This window comes from Lemur catta, chromosome 2 (assembly GCF_020740605.2).
Source record: "Lemur catta isolate mLemCat1 chromosome 2, mLemCat1.pri, whole genome shotgun sequence".
Taxonomy (NCBI): Eukaryota; Metazoa; Chordata; class Mammalia; order Primates; family Lemuridae; genus Lemur; species Lemur catta.
The window spans coordinates 9,474,992-9,492,165 of record NC_059129.1 but is presented as its reverse complement, the minus strand read 5'-3'; the positions used below and the strand labels follow the sequence as shown (position 1 = coordinate 9,492,165).

Sequence of the window (17,174 nt, the reverse complement as noted above, 5' to 3'; positions counted from 1 at the left end):
ACCACAGGGTGTGTCAGAGACTTTCACTTGGCTGATTCACAGTGAATCACTTTCTCATTTGATCAGTCGAGAAGTGTTGCTGATGGCTTGCTTATCCAATCCACCTAATAGTCAAGCACCAGCCCAGGACGCCCACCCACCAGCTGCCATTACAGCTTGATGTTCTCCAAATGTCCTTTGGAGAAGCCGCTCCGTCTTTGAGTGACAGTCTAGAAACTGTGATGAATCACTTTGGGGAACATTGGCTTGCCCACCACGCACTGCTGTGGCCCATACATGGCCTCCCAGGCTTGACTAACTTTGGATTTCAGACAGTATTTTCATGAACAGTAGGAGGCTCGTGGCTGAAATTCTTTGAGAGTGGGAAGGACAGCCTCAAGTGGGATGTCAGAAGGAATGCACAGGGTGGGGCTGTAATCCCACCTACATGCTGGGAGGTGGGAGGATCACTTGAGCCCAGGAGTTGGAGGTTGCAGCGAGCTATGATGATGCTATGCACTCTAGCCAGGGTGACAGAGCAAGACTCTGTCTTAAAAACAAATAAAAAAGGAATGCATAGTGTACCGAAGTCCTCCCTGTGCAGACTCTCACTGGCACGCACCTGTAAGGTGATGATCTCTTCACATCTTGGATTCCTGTACTCCAGCGTAAGGGCCTTGAGGTTAGAATCCACAGGTTACTCATCTTTGCATATGTAATTCTAGCACAGGCCCTGACGCAGGACCAGGGCTCAGTAAACATCAGTTGAATGCATTTATAAATAATTATTTTTAATTTTTAAAATCTTTTCATAGAAAATTTCAAACATATACAAAATAGAACAACCATATAATGAACTTCCAGGCACTCATCACCTGGTTCCAACAATGATTAACTTTCGCCACTCTTGTTTCAGCTATTCTCCCTGATTTATTTTTTCTATAATAGTTCAAAGCAAACAAGATATAGACACCTTTAAATGCTTCCATATGCATCAATAACAGATAAGAACTCTTTAAAATGCATAACTACAATATCATTGTTACACTCAACAAATTTAATAATTCCTTATATGTTATCTACTATTTAGTCTATATTCAATATTCTTCATTTGTCTTAAAATGTCTTTTCAACCTATCCTTACATTTTAACTGTAACGGTGGTATATAATACAGGGTGTCCCAAAAGTCTCCATAGAGAGGAAAAATTTTGTAGTGAATATTTTGTAAATAAAGGTATATTTAGCTATAATTTCTCATGTTCCCTATGTATGGCAGCTTTGGGGACACCCTGTAATACAACTGTAATAGTGAATCCTCTTTTTTTGTGGTTGTTCATGCTATTTATTTGTGGGAGAAAAACAGAGTCATTTATCTCATAGAATTTCTCATGTTCTGAATTTGGCTGATGGTAATGTTGTGTCTCTTTAACATCTTTCTCTACTCCTCTTATTTCCCATAAACTAGTAGTTAGATCTAAAAGCCTTATTTTTTTGTTCAATTTTTGGGAAAAATACGTCTTGGGTGATACTATGTCCTTCCTATTGCATACATCTGGAGATACTGGTTGCCCCACTTTTTGTGGCTGAAAAATAGTGATTTTCAAATTAGATAATTTTTCTGTATTTATTAACTGTGGTTCTCATATAAGAAACTATTTGCTGCCTCTGAAATCTAGCCTATTTACAAAAAGCAGGATAGATGCTTCATTTCTTTTCCTTTAATTATCAATTTAGAATCATGAGCTGGTGTCCTAGCAACTGCCAACAGTGACTAGTTACTTTTTAGGTTTCATATAATTAAGAACTTAATGGGTGTTGTATTTCAATTTTTTGCGGTCATTTTTTATGACCACAAAATTATCTCACCTTTAGCCAGTGGAAGTCCCTTCAGATTAACTTTTGTGTCATTTGACACAAACATTTGTTTTCATAGCTTCTACGCTTTCAGGCACATGAAAAATGTTCCAAGATCCTCTTGTTTATTTCCTATCTTAATCCTGGAGTTAACCATTTCTCCAAGTAGCCCTACTTTTTTTTTTTTTTTTGCATAGGAAGTGGAATTTAGAGACCACAATCTGGGCCTAGGGTGCTAATTGCTAATGAACTGACAATGCCTATTTAGTATTCAGAGCTAGGAGGTATATACTTTTTAGAAAAAAATTTCCTAAATTCATATGATATTCTCAATTTAAATAAAAATTATTGTTATTTTAAATTAATTGTTTTGATTTTATATTTGCATCTATTTTCTCATGCTGAAAATGTAGATACAGAATGACATCAGCATTATATATGTATTTAATACATTATATATTTATATGCACATATGCATAATTTCAACATAACAATGACAATAGCATTACTAACACTAAGACTACTGGAAACAGTTTAAGTTTGTTTCTAGGATATATGCCATTTTGAATGTAAGTCAAAATATTTGGTGTCAAAATGACTTAAAATAATTCTCTGTGTGATTTTGCCAACAACTCAATATGCAGTGAGGTTCCTTTGTTTCAGTTTGCATTTTTTCAGCCAATTCTCTTGTGCTAACTGGATATTCTACAGTTCAATTCCATTCTGGCTCTAACCACCTAGAATTAGCATCAGCTCCCACAAGTTAAAAGGTGCCATTACCCACCTTATTAGCATAACGAAGACACGAAGGTCACCTAAGAAAGTTCAAGGGTTTTTGAAACTCTGTGCCAGGGATCAGGGCCCCCCAAAATAAATCTCCCATACCTACATACATTTCCTTCTCTGTCAGTTGAGAGGACCTAGAAGGAATGACACCCCAGTAGCAACAAACACTCCTAGAGTCCATATCCTGGTTTCTAATACCATTCTCTTATCTCCAATAAATACCATTCTCCAATAGAATGAGTCAGCACTCCTAGAAGAGAGGACTGATTCTGAGACTGGAGCAAAACTACACAAGATAAACTGGGAACATCTCAAAGTACCAGAAAGTAAGAAAATGCTAAAACAAACAAACAGAAAACCAAAACCCACCCAAAATGACGGGAAAATGTCTAAGGCACACAGGAGTTCATTGAAAGAGCTCCCAATGGCCAAAGCTGGAATAATTCAAGCATGAAAAGAATTAAGTACTACTTCTGTCTGTGCACATAAGGCAAATTATGTAACCAAAATGTTTGTACCTCCATAATATTCTGAAACAAAAAAATTAAAAAAAAATTTTAAAAAGCAAAAAAAAAAAAACAATTTAGTGTTGGATTATAGCCCCAAGCATAAAATAAATATCCGTGAGTCCATGCTGATATAAATAAATCATTTAATACATATGCAGAGAGTTCCAAATAATTTACAAAGCTAGTCCCTCCTCAAGGAGGGGGAACCTCAATCCCCACTCCTTAAGTGTGGGCTGCACGTAGTTACTTTCTTTCAAAGAGTCCAGAAGGTAAAGGGGGAAAAAGAGAAACTTCACAATGGGGGAATCTGGAAAACACTACTGAGCCACGTCATGGAGATGAACATTGGCAGTGATGAGTCATGCGGGTAGTGTGCAGCCTTGTTGTGATGGCTCTTGACTTCAACGTTCTTCCTCCTACAAACCCATGACCCCCACGAGAAAAATGTCAGACAAATCCCAACTGAGGGACATTCTACAAAATACTTGACCAGTATTCTTCAAACACTCAAGGTAATCAAAACCAAGTTAAATCTGAGAAACTACTATAGCCAAGAAGGGCTTAAGGAGACATCTAAAGGTAATGTGGTGTCCTGGAATAGAATACGAACAATAGGTCAAGATTAAGGGAACCTGAATAAACTATAGCCTATACTTCATAATTACACATTAATATTGGCTCATTAATTGTGATCAATGCACCATATTACTGTAAGATGTTAGTAATAGGGGGACCTGGGTGTGGGGTATTCAGGGACTCTGTTCTATCTGCACAATTTTTCTGTAAATCCTAAACTATTCTAAAATGAAAAGCTTATTTTTTTAAAAAAAAATCTACCCAGCTATTTTCATGCCTCCTCTTCTTTGCAATGTCCCAGACTAAAGGCAAAGAGGAAAATGATTCATTCTAGCACAGTTACAGTTCCCATTCAGTATGCTGCTCAAGTATAAATTGGATTATCTAACTGTTAAAGCTAAGGTGTGACTTTATAATAGGCTTAACATTTTCAGGTGGTATTTACATTTTTAAAGAGGCTCTTATTTACTCAAATCTCAAAATATAATACCCAGAAGATATTCCTGAGCAGAGCCTTTTTTGATGCTCTCTATCTGTGAACCTCCATAAGCAATCCACACAAAGAAGAACAACACAAAAATAGATTCACAACTTCCCAACAGACTTCTGAAGTCTGCATAGACAAAGTTGATGGCTTTTGTCCTACATATTTAATTAAAATTACAAAAGACCAAACAAGTAGAGACAAAGCATGGTGCAATGGAAAGATCTTGACCATTGATGTCAGATAGACCTGGATTCTAATTATGACCCCAGCACCTATACCTTTGAGATTTAGGCAATGCTACTTAACTGCTCTGGTCCTCAATTTCCTTACTTTAAATAGGGATCATTAGGCCAGGTGTGGTGACTCACACCTGTAATCCCAGCACTTTGGGAGGCTGAGATGGGAGGATTGCTGGAGGCCAGGAGTTCAAGACCAGCCTGGGTAATATAGGAGACTACATCTTTAAAAAAAAAAAAAAAGAAATATAGGGCTAATTAAAGATGTATTGTGGTACCTAAGTGATATAATATGTATAAAATGCCAAGTATGGTGCCTATCACACAGGAGAGTTTTTAAAAGGATGTTATTAATGAGGTGTTACCATCAACATTTCATCATCATCATCATTATCATTTTCAATGGATCCTCCATTTTCAAACCAAGTAACCTGGAACAAATTACTCAACATCCCTCCACTTCAGTTTGCTCATGTAAAATGGAAATAAAAACTCATGTTCCATATAGAGTTGCTATGAAGATTAAATGAAATAATGTCTTTACTGTGTGTTTTCTCTTGTGCACGCAGACATTTATCTGTTTCTATCTCTAGCTATCAACAATATTTACCTGTCAGCAATATCTACCTGTCTATCTAATCTTCCTATCTATCCATCTATCTATTTTTGTCACTTAAATAAGCAGAGTCCAAGTTTCCCTAAACTTGGTTAACAAAACAGAGCTAGAAAATCTCCTGCACTGAACCTTATAATTGTTTTTAACAGTGGAAAGGAATGAGTTTTGAAAAAGCTCAAAGGCCTTCTTTGATATTCTTGTGCTTCAGATAAAATTCTCAAATAATGCATATAAATGAATGAAGCTTTAACCTGCAATAATTAAAAGAAAAGCTATTAGTTTTGAATGATACTGAAATTATGGGTTTATTACATTCCCAGTGTCTTGAATTTAGAGTATAAAGGAAAGCCAAGGCCAAGGAGGCTGTCTGTACTTAAAGGTTGCCTCTAATTAATAATTTTCTGAATTAAAAAATTGATGTCTTCTTACCGATAGCACTGAAGCCAGCTGAGAAATCATTAGTAATTCTGGTTGCTTTAAAGCCTAGAGCCAGAAATCTTTCTTTTCTTTTTCAATACAGCTGCCAATATTGCAGACTCCTTGCAAGCAGTTTGGCAATAAATATTCAAAACTTTATGGTCACACTGAGATAAGCAACACAGCGGTTAAATATCTTTTGTTACTCTGGTCATCCCACTTTCCCTTGGCACCTGCCTAAGGCCACAGAGACCCATTTTCTTCGCATATTCCAGCCAGTAAACAGGCAAACATAACGGTCTGTTTATGCCTCGTGGAGTCCAACTCTGAGATCTTTTAGATTAATTGGGAATCTAGCATGGAAAATAAAGGGAAGGGAAGGACCTGGGGGAGGGGGGTGCCCAGGACTGAACCCTGAGCAACGCCAAGTTTTGGAGTCAAGTAGAGGAGGAAGAGCAGCAGTTAGAGGCAAAGGCAGGGTCGGGGAGACAGGAGGATGACTGGACAGGTCACCCAAGCTGAGAGCCCAGCACTTGAAGCAATCCTATGGCAAGTGACGCTGAGGGACTTAGCAATATAAAGTCAAAAACGTGGTCACTGAGTCTGACAACATGGAGGTCCTTGGTAATATTAGTAAGAGAAGTTTCCATGGAGAAGGGGAGGGAGCTGGGATGGAGAAGGTTACAGAGCGCATGGGAAATGAGGAAGTGGAGGCAACCTCTGTCTTCCTTTGTATATGAAAAATTTCATAATTAAATAAAAGAAAGCATTTATAAACCCAATATCAAAACTGTACATTCCCCTTCCCATATACATATTTCCCTCAGTGGACAACCTGGCGTGTGGACTCCAGTCCATAGGATCTCATTGCTGCCACCCTGCCCACCTTTCCGTGGTACTATGCTACAGCTCTGCCCACAGTACCCCCCTGATAACTTTTTTTTTCCAGATGCCTTAATGATCAGGTTCCTTTACTACTCTCCTTCTGAGATGGCATTTTGGGGTCAATGCTGTCTACCCTTGTTCCTAAGAGAAACTGGCTCTCAAGACTCATTGCCTGGTAGGGCAGGGTCTTCCTTTCCTTCCTTCGATGCCCCTTAAGTGACCATACCATAAGAAAGGACTCAAGTGCTTCCTACGGTCTACAAGCCTCTACATCACTGCTTACCCCTGGCCCCTCTGCAAACCTTCATCATCGCTTCCCCCTTGTCGCAGTCCTCCAGCCATACGGGCTTCCTCGTGGATCCTTGAGCATATGAATATCTGCCTCGGGGCCTTTGCACCTGCTCTCCCCTCCTCCTTGGACACTCTTTCCATGGTAGTCACATGGTTCACACCCTGACCTCCTTTAGAACTCTGCTCCAATGCCAGCTGCAATGTCACCTTCCCAAACTCTCCTAGTTAAAAGAGCTACTTCTTTTCACTCTCTACCCCTTACCCAGCATTATTATACTTGTCGCAGTACTTGTCATTCCCTGGTTGCGTGCTTTGTTTGCTATCTGTTTACTGCCTATTTCTGTGCCACTCCTCCTGACCCCTGAAAGTCAGCTGCATGTGTTACTCACTGCTGCGAACAGGGTCCTTATACAGAATGAATGCTCAATGAATAGTTGTTCAACAAGCAAGGGAATATGGCTTATATTTTTCTGATTTTAAAATGATTTTTAAATTTGCTTGCCTTTCTTTCTTTCTCTCTCTCTCATATGCACATAAAAACAAGACACATGGTGTGTGTGTGTGTGTATTTTCCCAGACATACTGCTTTTTATACCAACTCTCCTCTGTCTTTATTATGAGGGGTAGGATTTGATCACACAGGCACACACACACACACACACACACACACACACACACACACACACACTCTATTGTTCTTTCTTGAGCGTCTTCTGAATTGGGCCAAGTAGAAGATGAAGGCCCCTCTACATGACTCCGTCTCTGCAAATCAGCACCATAAACATGCCAGTGTTTATTTGGGAAAGCATTCCATTTGGGAAGATTTTCACCCCTTGAAAACCTATTTAAAATTATCCATTTGTGTCTCACTTTTTGTCTCTTTTTGCAACTCCACCCAAGGTTAGTCACCTTTCCTGTGTGGTTTCCAATTATCTTTGGCGCTTTTATTCCCATCCACAACTGTAGTTGCTACCTAGCAATTTGAATCAGAGTGTTCAGCCTCTGAGATCTGCGAGAGAATAGCATCTCTGATAATAAGTGTTGGTTGACAGGCCTCGTCTTGTGCCGGCATTGTTTAATAGTGGGAAGAATGAAATATAAACAGCAAGCCAAATCCTAGTATCTCCTTTCAGGTAATTCTGCTATTAATTTCACTGAGAGCAGAAAACACTGTGGTCTTTATTGGAGCAAAGGACATTTGATGTCAGTATCTTTATCAGATTTGTCCAGAGTAAAATGGAAGCTGATTTTCAAGATATCAAACCAATATCTACCAGAACCTGTCATGGTTGGGTTTGTTGTTGTAGCTGTAGCCTAACAACTTTTTGACCTATGCAATCTGTCTTCGGAAACTGGTTTGCACATGTGTGACATATTTGGACTGTCTTGTAAAGACGCAATTTTTATTTGACAGTTTTAATATTTCGAACACTCCATGTTGACGTTTTTATCAGATGGGTTGTTTTTGTTGGCAGTGGGAGTTTGCAAACTAATGAAGAAAATAAGAAAGGAAATTAGCTTGAAGCTGCTGAGTATTTGCGACCAGAAGGTAAACGAAGGAGGTACCGGAGTCTAGAAATAATTACCATCACTGCCACAGTCCTCCATTAGCACTGGCAAACGACCCAGGGTCTGACAGTTAAATTAAAGCTTACAACGCAGTGAAAAATTAGCAGCAGAAAGCTTGAATTCTGGTAACATCACGTTGCATGCCATTTACTGTAGAACTTGACAACTTTGCTCCATTCATAAGATTCACTGGGGTATAAGACCACTTAGAATATGTAGAAAACAAAGTCATCTATGGCAGGTAGTGTTTACAAAGCAATGGCTCAACCAGTTTGCCATTAAAGTAGAAACTTGCTCAGTTGAATTTTTTCTTTTGTTTTGCAGCGTTGGATGGTAACTGGAGTCCAGGCTGTGAAGTCAGGTAGACTTGAATGTAAAGCCCAGCTCCAACACATGTTGGCTGTGTGTCCTTGGGCTAGTGACTTAACCTTTCTGAACCTTAGTTTTCTCACCTTCAAAATGTAGATATTAATATGGCCTACCTAAATAAGGTTATTGAGGAGAATATAAGATAATGCATATAATGTGCACAGCATGATGCCTGGCCCATCATACATGATGACAGTAGTGGTTGCTCCTATGGTTGTTCAGTGAATGGTAGAGGAAGGAAGTAATTGCAATGGAGATATATTTGGAGGCTTCTTGGAAAAAGTGGAAGTTGAGCTTCATCTTGAACTAAGAATAAGGGACTGGCACGTGCATCTGGGTTGGAGGAAGAATGGCAACCTAGGAAGCAAAGATCTGAGATGGGAGAGTTGATGGCTTGTTCCTTGAGTGAGAGAAGGACAGAAAACAAGGAGTGGCCCTGGGCTACTTTAGTTTCAGGACCTCTTTGCTCTGGGACTCTTCTGGCACAGGGTGTAACCTTCCCGGGTAGCCAGGTGACTTGCTTAAAATTAGGTGCTCTAGTCCAGTTCTTAAGCACCCAGACCACAGGGAGGACCCAAGGAAGCTCTGCCATTCAGGTGGCTCACCATTTCTCCCAAGACCCTCAAACACATTCATCCTTTCTCCCTCACCCTGGACTGCACTTGCTAATCTTATGAATAAAAAAATGGTGTCTTCGAATCGACTGCTCATTTGGGAAATAGGCACAATGCCGTAATTCAAATATAACACCATTATGTTTTAAGAAATTAGTATGGCAGTGTCTGTTAAAATTAGATATGTGAATACCCTTTACTCACAAATCCAACTTTTGAGAAACCTATCCTATAAAAATAAAAGTACTAGTATATAAAGATAAATGCACTGGTATGTTTACTGCAGTATTATTGAAAAGGGCTAAAAAAGGCAGAAGCAAACTCAATATTTTCCACTTGATTTAGATGGCTGAATTAATGGAGAGGTTTACTCACTCAATGGAATACTATACAGTTTTATAGCGATAAATTATGTCCTGTAATCTGAGCAAGCGTCATTATTACGTATTAACCGGAGTGAGTTACATACTAGAATGAGACTAGTATAATCCAATTTTTAAGAAGTAGAAAAACAACTTTTATGAATGTGACTATATATGTTTCTATATGGTTGTATAAACACAGAGAAAGTGTAGAAGCTCATGCACCAAACTTAGCTTTGTTTCTTCAGTGGGTGAGCGTCAGGGATTGAGCAAGGAGGGAGAAGCTGTTGCCTTTTTCTTTGTCAGCCTCTGTTTTTGACTTGTTGCCACAAGCATGCATTTTGTAGCTTGAAAGGAAAATCCAATAAAGTGTATAAAAAAGGTACTTACCTGCTGAATGGGGATACAGTAAAAGAAAGGTAGAGTGAAATTGAAGGAAAATTGTTCGAGCCGTAAGCATAAAAAAGGAGAATGACAGCAGCTTTTGTTCGTTTATGTGCTGGATTGGCTTAAAATTTGCTTGAGGGGGAATTTTTTTCTCCCTTCTTGCACAGTGAAAAGGAGTGCTACAAAGCCAATTTGTGTGTCTTAGCATGGCTCGGAGACTTTCTTGCTGGAGGTGGTCCCTACTCACCTGTCCAGCCTCACCTCCCACCTGGTCCTTACTCCTTACTTATTGGTAATATTGAGCTGCTTGCCTGGCAGCCCACACTCTGTCTCACATACACACACATCCATGCACACACACAGACACACATGCACACACATGCATGAACCATCATATGTGCACTTCATTCATGTTGTTCCTCACCTCTGTGTTGTTCCCTCAGCCCAGAGCATTCTTCCTACTTTTTGTCATCTGATTCACTCCCATTCTCTAAGATTCAACTTGGGAAGTCCTCCCTCTCTCGGGACTGGACTAAGCACCCCTCATGTGAGGCCCCTTAGCATCCTGAGAAAGCTTCTAGCTCATCACTTCCATATGGCCTTGAAATAATTTGCACAGGTACTGTCTGCCCCTCAAAATGAATTATGTCTCTACCTCTTGCTTAAGCCATTTGAGGTTCTATCCCTCAAAAGCAAGAGTTGTCATGTAATCCTCCAAAATACTGTGAATTATTATATGGATTATATTTCAAATGGGGAAGTGGAGGCTCAGAACAGTTGAGTGAACTGCTCAAGGTCACACAGTGAAGTGTTGATAGAATCAAACTTCAAACCCATATCACCTACCTTGGGACTTTTCTACTCTGCCCATATTGTAAATTGCAAAAATATACACACTCCCCATGAAATTAACCGGTGACTCTGTGACTATTACCCAGGTGTGCTTGGTGTCTTAGTACAGGTTGCCTCAGAAACTCCCACTTGCTGCGCATCCTAACGATGGGCTCTCGGCCAGACTATAATACTGCAATGAGCAGGTGTATGAGTTAGGAAGTTTTCAGCTGCAATTAATAAGAGAATCTAACTTATAATAGTTTAAACATTAGGGTGATATGTAATATCTCCCGTGAAGAAAGTTTTGTCTCAAGACATCAGCAAGAACCAAAGACTTCCCATAGTTCCTCTTTGCCACCCTCCTCACGGTTACATGGTGGTTGCTGCAGTTCCGGACCTCACAACTTTACACAAAAACAGCCAAGTGTGGAAAGAGAGATGATCCCTGTCTGTATCCTTTTTAAAGATAGAAGTGAAAAATAAAACCCACATGAGTCTGTGGCTTGGACTTGCCCACTGGTTTGACCTTAGCCCCTGGCTTCTGGGAGATCACCTCTAAGTACTCAATATTTCCTGTCTGATAAGAGTGACTTTGTTTGCCTGGAGGCCTTGGGCCGCACCAAATAGTCTACACTATCAATGTGATCTTTGGTGGAGGCCTTGGGCCATGTTTTGTCAGCTCAGCTTCTGGAAGGGCTGGAAACTCAGCTCAGCCATGTCTATGTGACTGAGCCCCAATAAAAGCTCCGAACACCAGCGTCGGGGTGAGCACCCCTGGTTGGCAGTACTCCGTGCACATCATTACATGTCATTGCTGGGAGAAGTAAGCATGATCCTCAGGACTCTACCTGGAGAGGACAACTAGAAGTGCCACCACTTGATGTCTCCTGATATCTGCTCTACGTGCCTCTGTGTCTTTGCACTATAATAAACCACAATCGTAACAACTTTGCTGAATTCTGTGAGTCCCTCTAGTGAATTATTGAACCTGAGAGTGGTCTTGGAGACCCCTGAACTTGCATTTGGTGTCAGAAGTGAGGATGGTTTCACAGACACCTAAACTTTGGAGTGTCTCCTCACATCTTACTGGCCAGAGGTGTAGGTAGTCCTTGTGCACTTTGCAGCCAAGCAGGGGCAAATGGAATTGCCATGGCTGCCTGAACTGATAGTTCCCTGTGATTATATAAGATAAGGTGAATGTTTAAAAAATAAAAAAAATGAGTTGGCTCTGGGCCAGTGAAGGGGCCTGTCTTTCCCGGAACACCTGGCCTGTGGCTCTGGATACTTCTGTTAGGAAGAAAGAAGGGGCAGTCAGAGCTTTTGGGGATGCCACCAACAGTGTCTACCACAAATTGTTGTAGCTTTTTGTTCCTCCACTGTGGAAGCAAATACAAGACCACAGAGGGGCTTTGTACTCCTTGTTCTTTCTATTTCTCCTTGAATCCATCTAAGCTTCTCATGGGTGAAGAGACAGGGCGATCTTCACTCCAGAGAGCAAAACTGACAAGCTTGTCAATGCTCTTATCCACGGGGCTCCAAAAGGCTTTGAAAAGGGGGCCTGATCTGGCCTTCTTCCATGACTGCTATTTGTGTAAAAGAAGGACAAACAAACAAACAGCAACAACAACATAAACCAAAGTAGAAACCCCCCAGGAGAGCCCTTCCTTAGGGCCTCTTTCCAGCCTCCAGCCACCTCTCGACAGTTTAGGTCTAAAGTCCCAACAAGCTTGCTTTGGCTCACACATAGTTTCTAGAAATACAAGTGTCCACTAAAAGTAATAAATTTTATAATAATCATGTTAATTTATTGAGTGTTATTGTATACTAGGTATTATGCAAAGGCTACATATCCATGATCTCATTTAATCCTCAAACAATCATGTGAGGTAGGTTTTGTTGATAATTCTTTATGTATAGATTAGGAAATGGAGGCTCAGATAGGTGAAGTAACTTGCCCACAGTCACACAGCCAGTAAGTGCTATAGTCAGACCTAGAAGCTTCTCAGTCAGGGTCTAGAGTCATTGAGCCACATTCCTACGTGATCATACAGGCTGGGGAGAAGGACTTTATCCTAGAAGCAATGGGAAGCCACTGCAGGGTTTTGAGCAGGCAATGACATGATCATTCTGAAAAAGCATTTGGGTCAGACTAGAGAGTTTCCAGCAATACCCCAAGCAGGTTTGTCCAGATCACTACCGGAGTTTGAGAGCCACCTTGGATGCACCCTTGCCTTAACCCAAGAAGCATCCTTTTAATCTGTTTTACACCTTGGATGACACGCAACATTTCATCCAAATGAATGACACATTTCACCGTTTTTAGAAGAAGAAAATTAGAAATCTATTAATCTAGATGAGGATTGGAAAACTACAGTCTGTGGGCCAAACACAGGCAGCTGCATTTTTATAAATACAGTTTTGTCAGAACACAGTTATACCCCTTCATTTACACATTGTCTATGGCTGCTTTTGCTGTAAACAGCAAAGCCTGAAATATTTACCATCTGGCCCTTCCCCCCCAAAGTCTGCAACCTCTGATCTAGATCAGGGTTTCTCAATCTCCTCATTATTGACATTTCAGGTGGAGTCTGATCTGTGCATTGTGGGATGCTCAGCAGCATCCTGGCCTGTACCCACCAGATGCCAGGAGCATCTCCCACAGTTGCGTCGGCCAATGCCTCCTGTTCAGAGCCACTGACCTAGGTGTACTTGTATTCTTTCCAGATCTGACATTCTAGACATTTATCATTTTTTATCCTCATCTTAATGAAAGTGGTCAATGGGTTTTGAATACCATGTCTATAGTACTTATTCATCCATTTTTGTTGTTCACCTACTGTGTGCCATTGTGGCATTATCTCTTCTGTGGATAGATCAGTTTTGCTTTTCAGACAACTCCAAATATATCATTTCACTGCTGTGTTTTTAAAATAACTCCCCTCTCATTTCTATAAGCATATGCTTTGCAGAACATGCTTTGGGCCTCATTGAAAGTGGCGGATAGCGACCAGGAACATGTGAAAGAGCAGGAGGCTGGGTGTTGAAGTTCCAGCTCAGTTACTTTTACAGCATGGCATTCACTGCACAAGTCAATTAAATTTATCTGAACTTCAACTTTCTCATCTCTGAAATGGGGACAATCATAGCCTGGTGAGTGGTCACGAGACTCAAATGAGATGATATAATGGAAACAATGGAAATACAAAACCTTATATGGATATTATTTTTATATTAATATGTATTTCCAAAGTGTTCAACATTTGAGCAAAAACATCATCCTGGTACAAATTTGAATTCGTGCACAGAATAAGAGAGATACTTCTCTGAAGCATGGAAGTTTTGAGAAAGTTTATGAAACAAATGACAAAATATTCTCCAGTCTCTTTTGCTGGTAAAGAAATACCACTATATGACTAATACCTCCAGGGGCGTGGAAAAAAAGAGAGTTGCAAGTATGCTACATTTTATGATTTGGTGATTATGCACTCTTGGGAGCTGGAATGTTATCATGGGGTTAGACAAGAACATGATGCTTGATTATGATATTTCCAGGGCTGTCGTGTCAGTACAATAATTAAGGAAAAAGAGCAAGTTGAGACTGGGAGGCTTTCCATTTTCACAATTTCTCCTGCTTTTGTAAATTCTAAGAATTTAGCGATCCTTTGTACCTGTACCATTGTCAAGTACTGAGATCCTTGTCTCGAAATTTATTTCATTGTACTAATAGCTATAGAGTTGTCTACAGTTTAGACATTTCCTTGCGGCCAAAAGATTACACAATGGTGTAATCAAGAAGACATGTAAGCTAATTACGATGGTTGAATTTTGATTCAGAATCAGCTAATAAGAGTTTTTACAATTACGTTTTGTGACTCTACGTGGGTGGAACTTTCTCTTGTACGTACATGGAAGCATGTGCACACGTGCAAATGTGAAGGATGTGCTACGAGAAAAGCTGTCCGAGGAAAAGGTGAAAGGTCTCTCCATCCAAATGCTGCAACCATTGAAAATCTTTCTAGCCAGTGTGTGTACCCTGGGCTGGAAGACAAAACGGGGTTGCATTCTGCTTCTTCCAATCACGTGCTTTGTGTCCGTGGGAGAGTTACCTCTCTCTGGGCCTCAGTTTCCCCACCTGTAAAATGAACACATTGGATGGAGGTTCCTACTTCTCTCCACTTACTTAGTCTTTCCTTCTCCTTTGACCTCCAGCTCCAGTTGAGTTTAGGCCAATCCAATACATTTAACTCCAAACACCTTCTCTTCTCCCTCTCCTGTCACCTCCTGCTGACTTTACCTTTAATGACATCACCATTGTTATACAATGGTTTTCCAAACAATGTAAAAGCATGACTCTCGCTCTGATATAAAGTAAACACATGTTCACTGGGCTGAATAGTGGTCCCCCCAAAATTTTACTCCACCTGAAACCTGTGAGTATGACTTTATTTAGAGACAGGGTCATTGCAGATGTGACCAAATTAAGATGAGGTCTTGTTGGATTAGGGTGGGCCCTAAAGCCAATGCATTGTGTCCTTGTAAGAAGAGTCCAAGTGTCATTTCTAAAATGGTCTTGCTCCTGTATATAGTGAGAAAGAATTTTTTTGAAGGCTCTTTGCTTAATGTTTCTTTTTCTTTTCTTTCTTTCTTTTTTTTTCTTTTTTGGATAATTATGGCAGGTATAAAAGTCCTCATTATTTAAGGTCAGAAAAGGGGTAAGTATGTAGGTAAGTAGGTAGATGATAGACAGATAACTAGATAAAGAGTTTTCTACCAATATCAAAAATAAGACAAAAAACAGTAGTGATAGGCTGAATAATGCCTCTATCCAAAGATGTCCATGTTCTTACCAGTCCCTGTGGATAGGTGTTTTTCTCTTTTGGGTTTGCCAAAAGCAAGAAGTTACATTTACAACCGCCTGTAACTTAAACAACAGGAGATTTATTATTTCCTACCAAGGAGCACTTGTTCTAGCAGAGGACCATGCATACCCACTGCAGTTTGCGGAAATCTCTGCACACAGATTCCCACCTTGCGGTTCTTTTCCTTCCTGTTGAACTGTCCTAACGATTATATTCGAGACAATGATCTCAGCCTCCTGTGCTCTGTTGGGGGTGTGATAAGGAGACCTCACAGTCTCTTCTTACCTTCAGGGCCATGGTTTCTAGAGAAAGTGAACGTTTTCTATTCCATATGGCTTCTGGTCTTCTGGCCACTTATTCATCGATCAACATGAGTGTGTTGTATAATTAATCCTTCAGATGATCACTGGAAGGGAATACGGTGAGGACAGACAGGGCTACGCTTCTCCAAGCTGGGAAAGGTGGAGATTGCAACATTCATTGGCGTCCTGTGCTGGGAAGGGACGCAGGGAGCTAAGATCATAACCAAGGAGCAGAGAGGTCAGGAGGAAACTCACTCCTGTTCTTTGGCATTTGTTGAGACTGTATCTTTTTGGACTGAGAACCAGAACAAAACCAGAACAAGCCAGGACAGAGGCTAATTACCAGGGGAAGGATTATTGCAGACGCATCATCCTAGGACTTAGTCTAGCAGATGCTAAGGGTTTGTGTCTTTGTATGTATAGGTCAATTAAGCTTTTCAAAAAAGGCAATAATTTGGGACAGAAATTTTGGCCTTGGCAACCGCAAGCTACTATATAACCTGAGGTCTTCTTCCATTTGCCCCAGCTGGTCTTAACGGCTTAGCTTCTCCATCCTGGCCATTGTATAGACGACGGCCTTCTCTCCTCCTGTCTTTCTATTAACACGTCCACACTAGATGGGTCTGCTTTCCATGTCATCCCCTTGATTGGAAACATTAACTAGCTCCCCATTTCTCGCATCTCTTATTGAACAGGGCCCAGTCTTCTTCAATAGGTACAAGGCTACATTTATTATCTTATCTCCCACTTTTGCCCTGGGAGTTTCAGCGATTGAAGATGACTTTTCTTTTCCTATCTCCACGACTGGTTAAATCCACATTTTAACTTAGAACTTGATTTCCCATCATTTGCCTACAAATTCCTGCCTCATCTATAGAGGACATTTTAAGTGCTTTCTGCTGTCAAAAGTCTCCCAGGATTTTCTCAACCAGATGAAACCTTTTCCCCTTGAAACTTTTCTTCCTTAGACATTGTTTCTGAGAAACGTTTGGCTCATCAGTGACTGTAATATTTTTTAAAAAGTTATAGGTTCCCATGTCATAGTCCCCTGAGGGGATTAACTTACTATGAATAACTTTAATTTTATATTGTCAGAATCGGCAATTCCTTGTCTGCTTAAAATGATCCAATTAGCTAGTATGATATATTTTTGTAAAAAAAAAATACTGTAGTAGTTCTTAAACTTTTTTTTTTTTTGAGAACTTATTTAAGCCATGGGCTTTTGTTCTGTAACTGGTTAA

General features: G+C 40.2%; 1 long non-coding RNA gene across 1 annotated transcript; it reads right to left on the bottom strand.

Annotated features, from left to right (window-relative positions):
• Positions 1–3,255: 3,255 nt before the first annotated feature.
• LOC123631950 lies at positions 3,256–16,673 on the bottom strand. The gene is made up of 2 exons (XR_006733263.1): positions 15,917–16,673; positions 3,256–3,545 (listed from the first exon to the last, which is right to left on the bottom strand). It is a non-coding gene; the product is annotated as an uncharacterized LOC123631950 (long non-coding RNA).
• Positions 16,674–17,174: the final 501 nt, after the last annotated feature.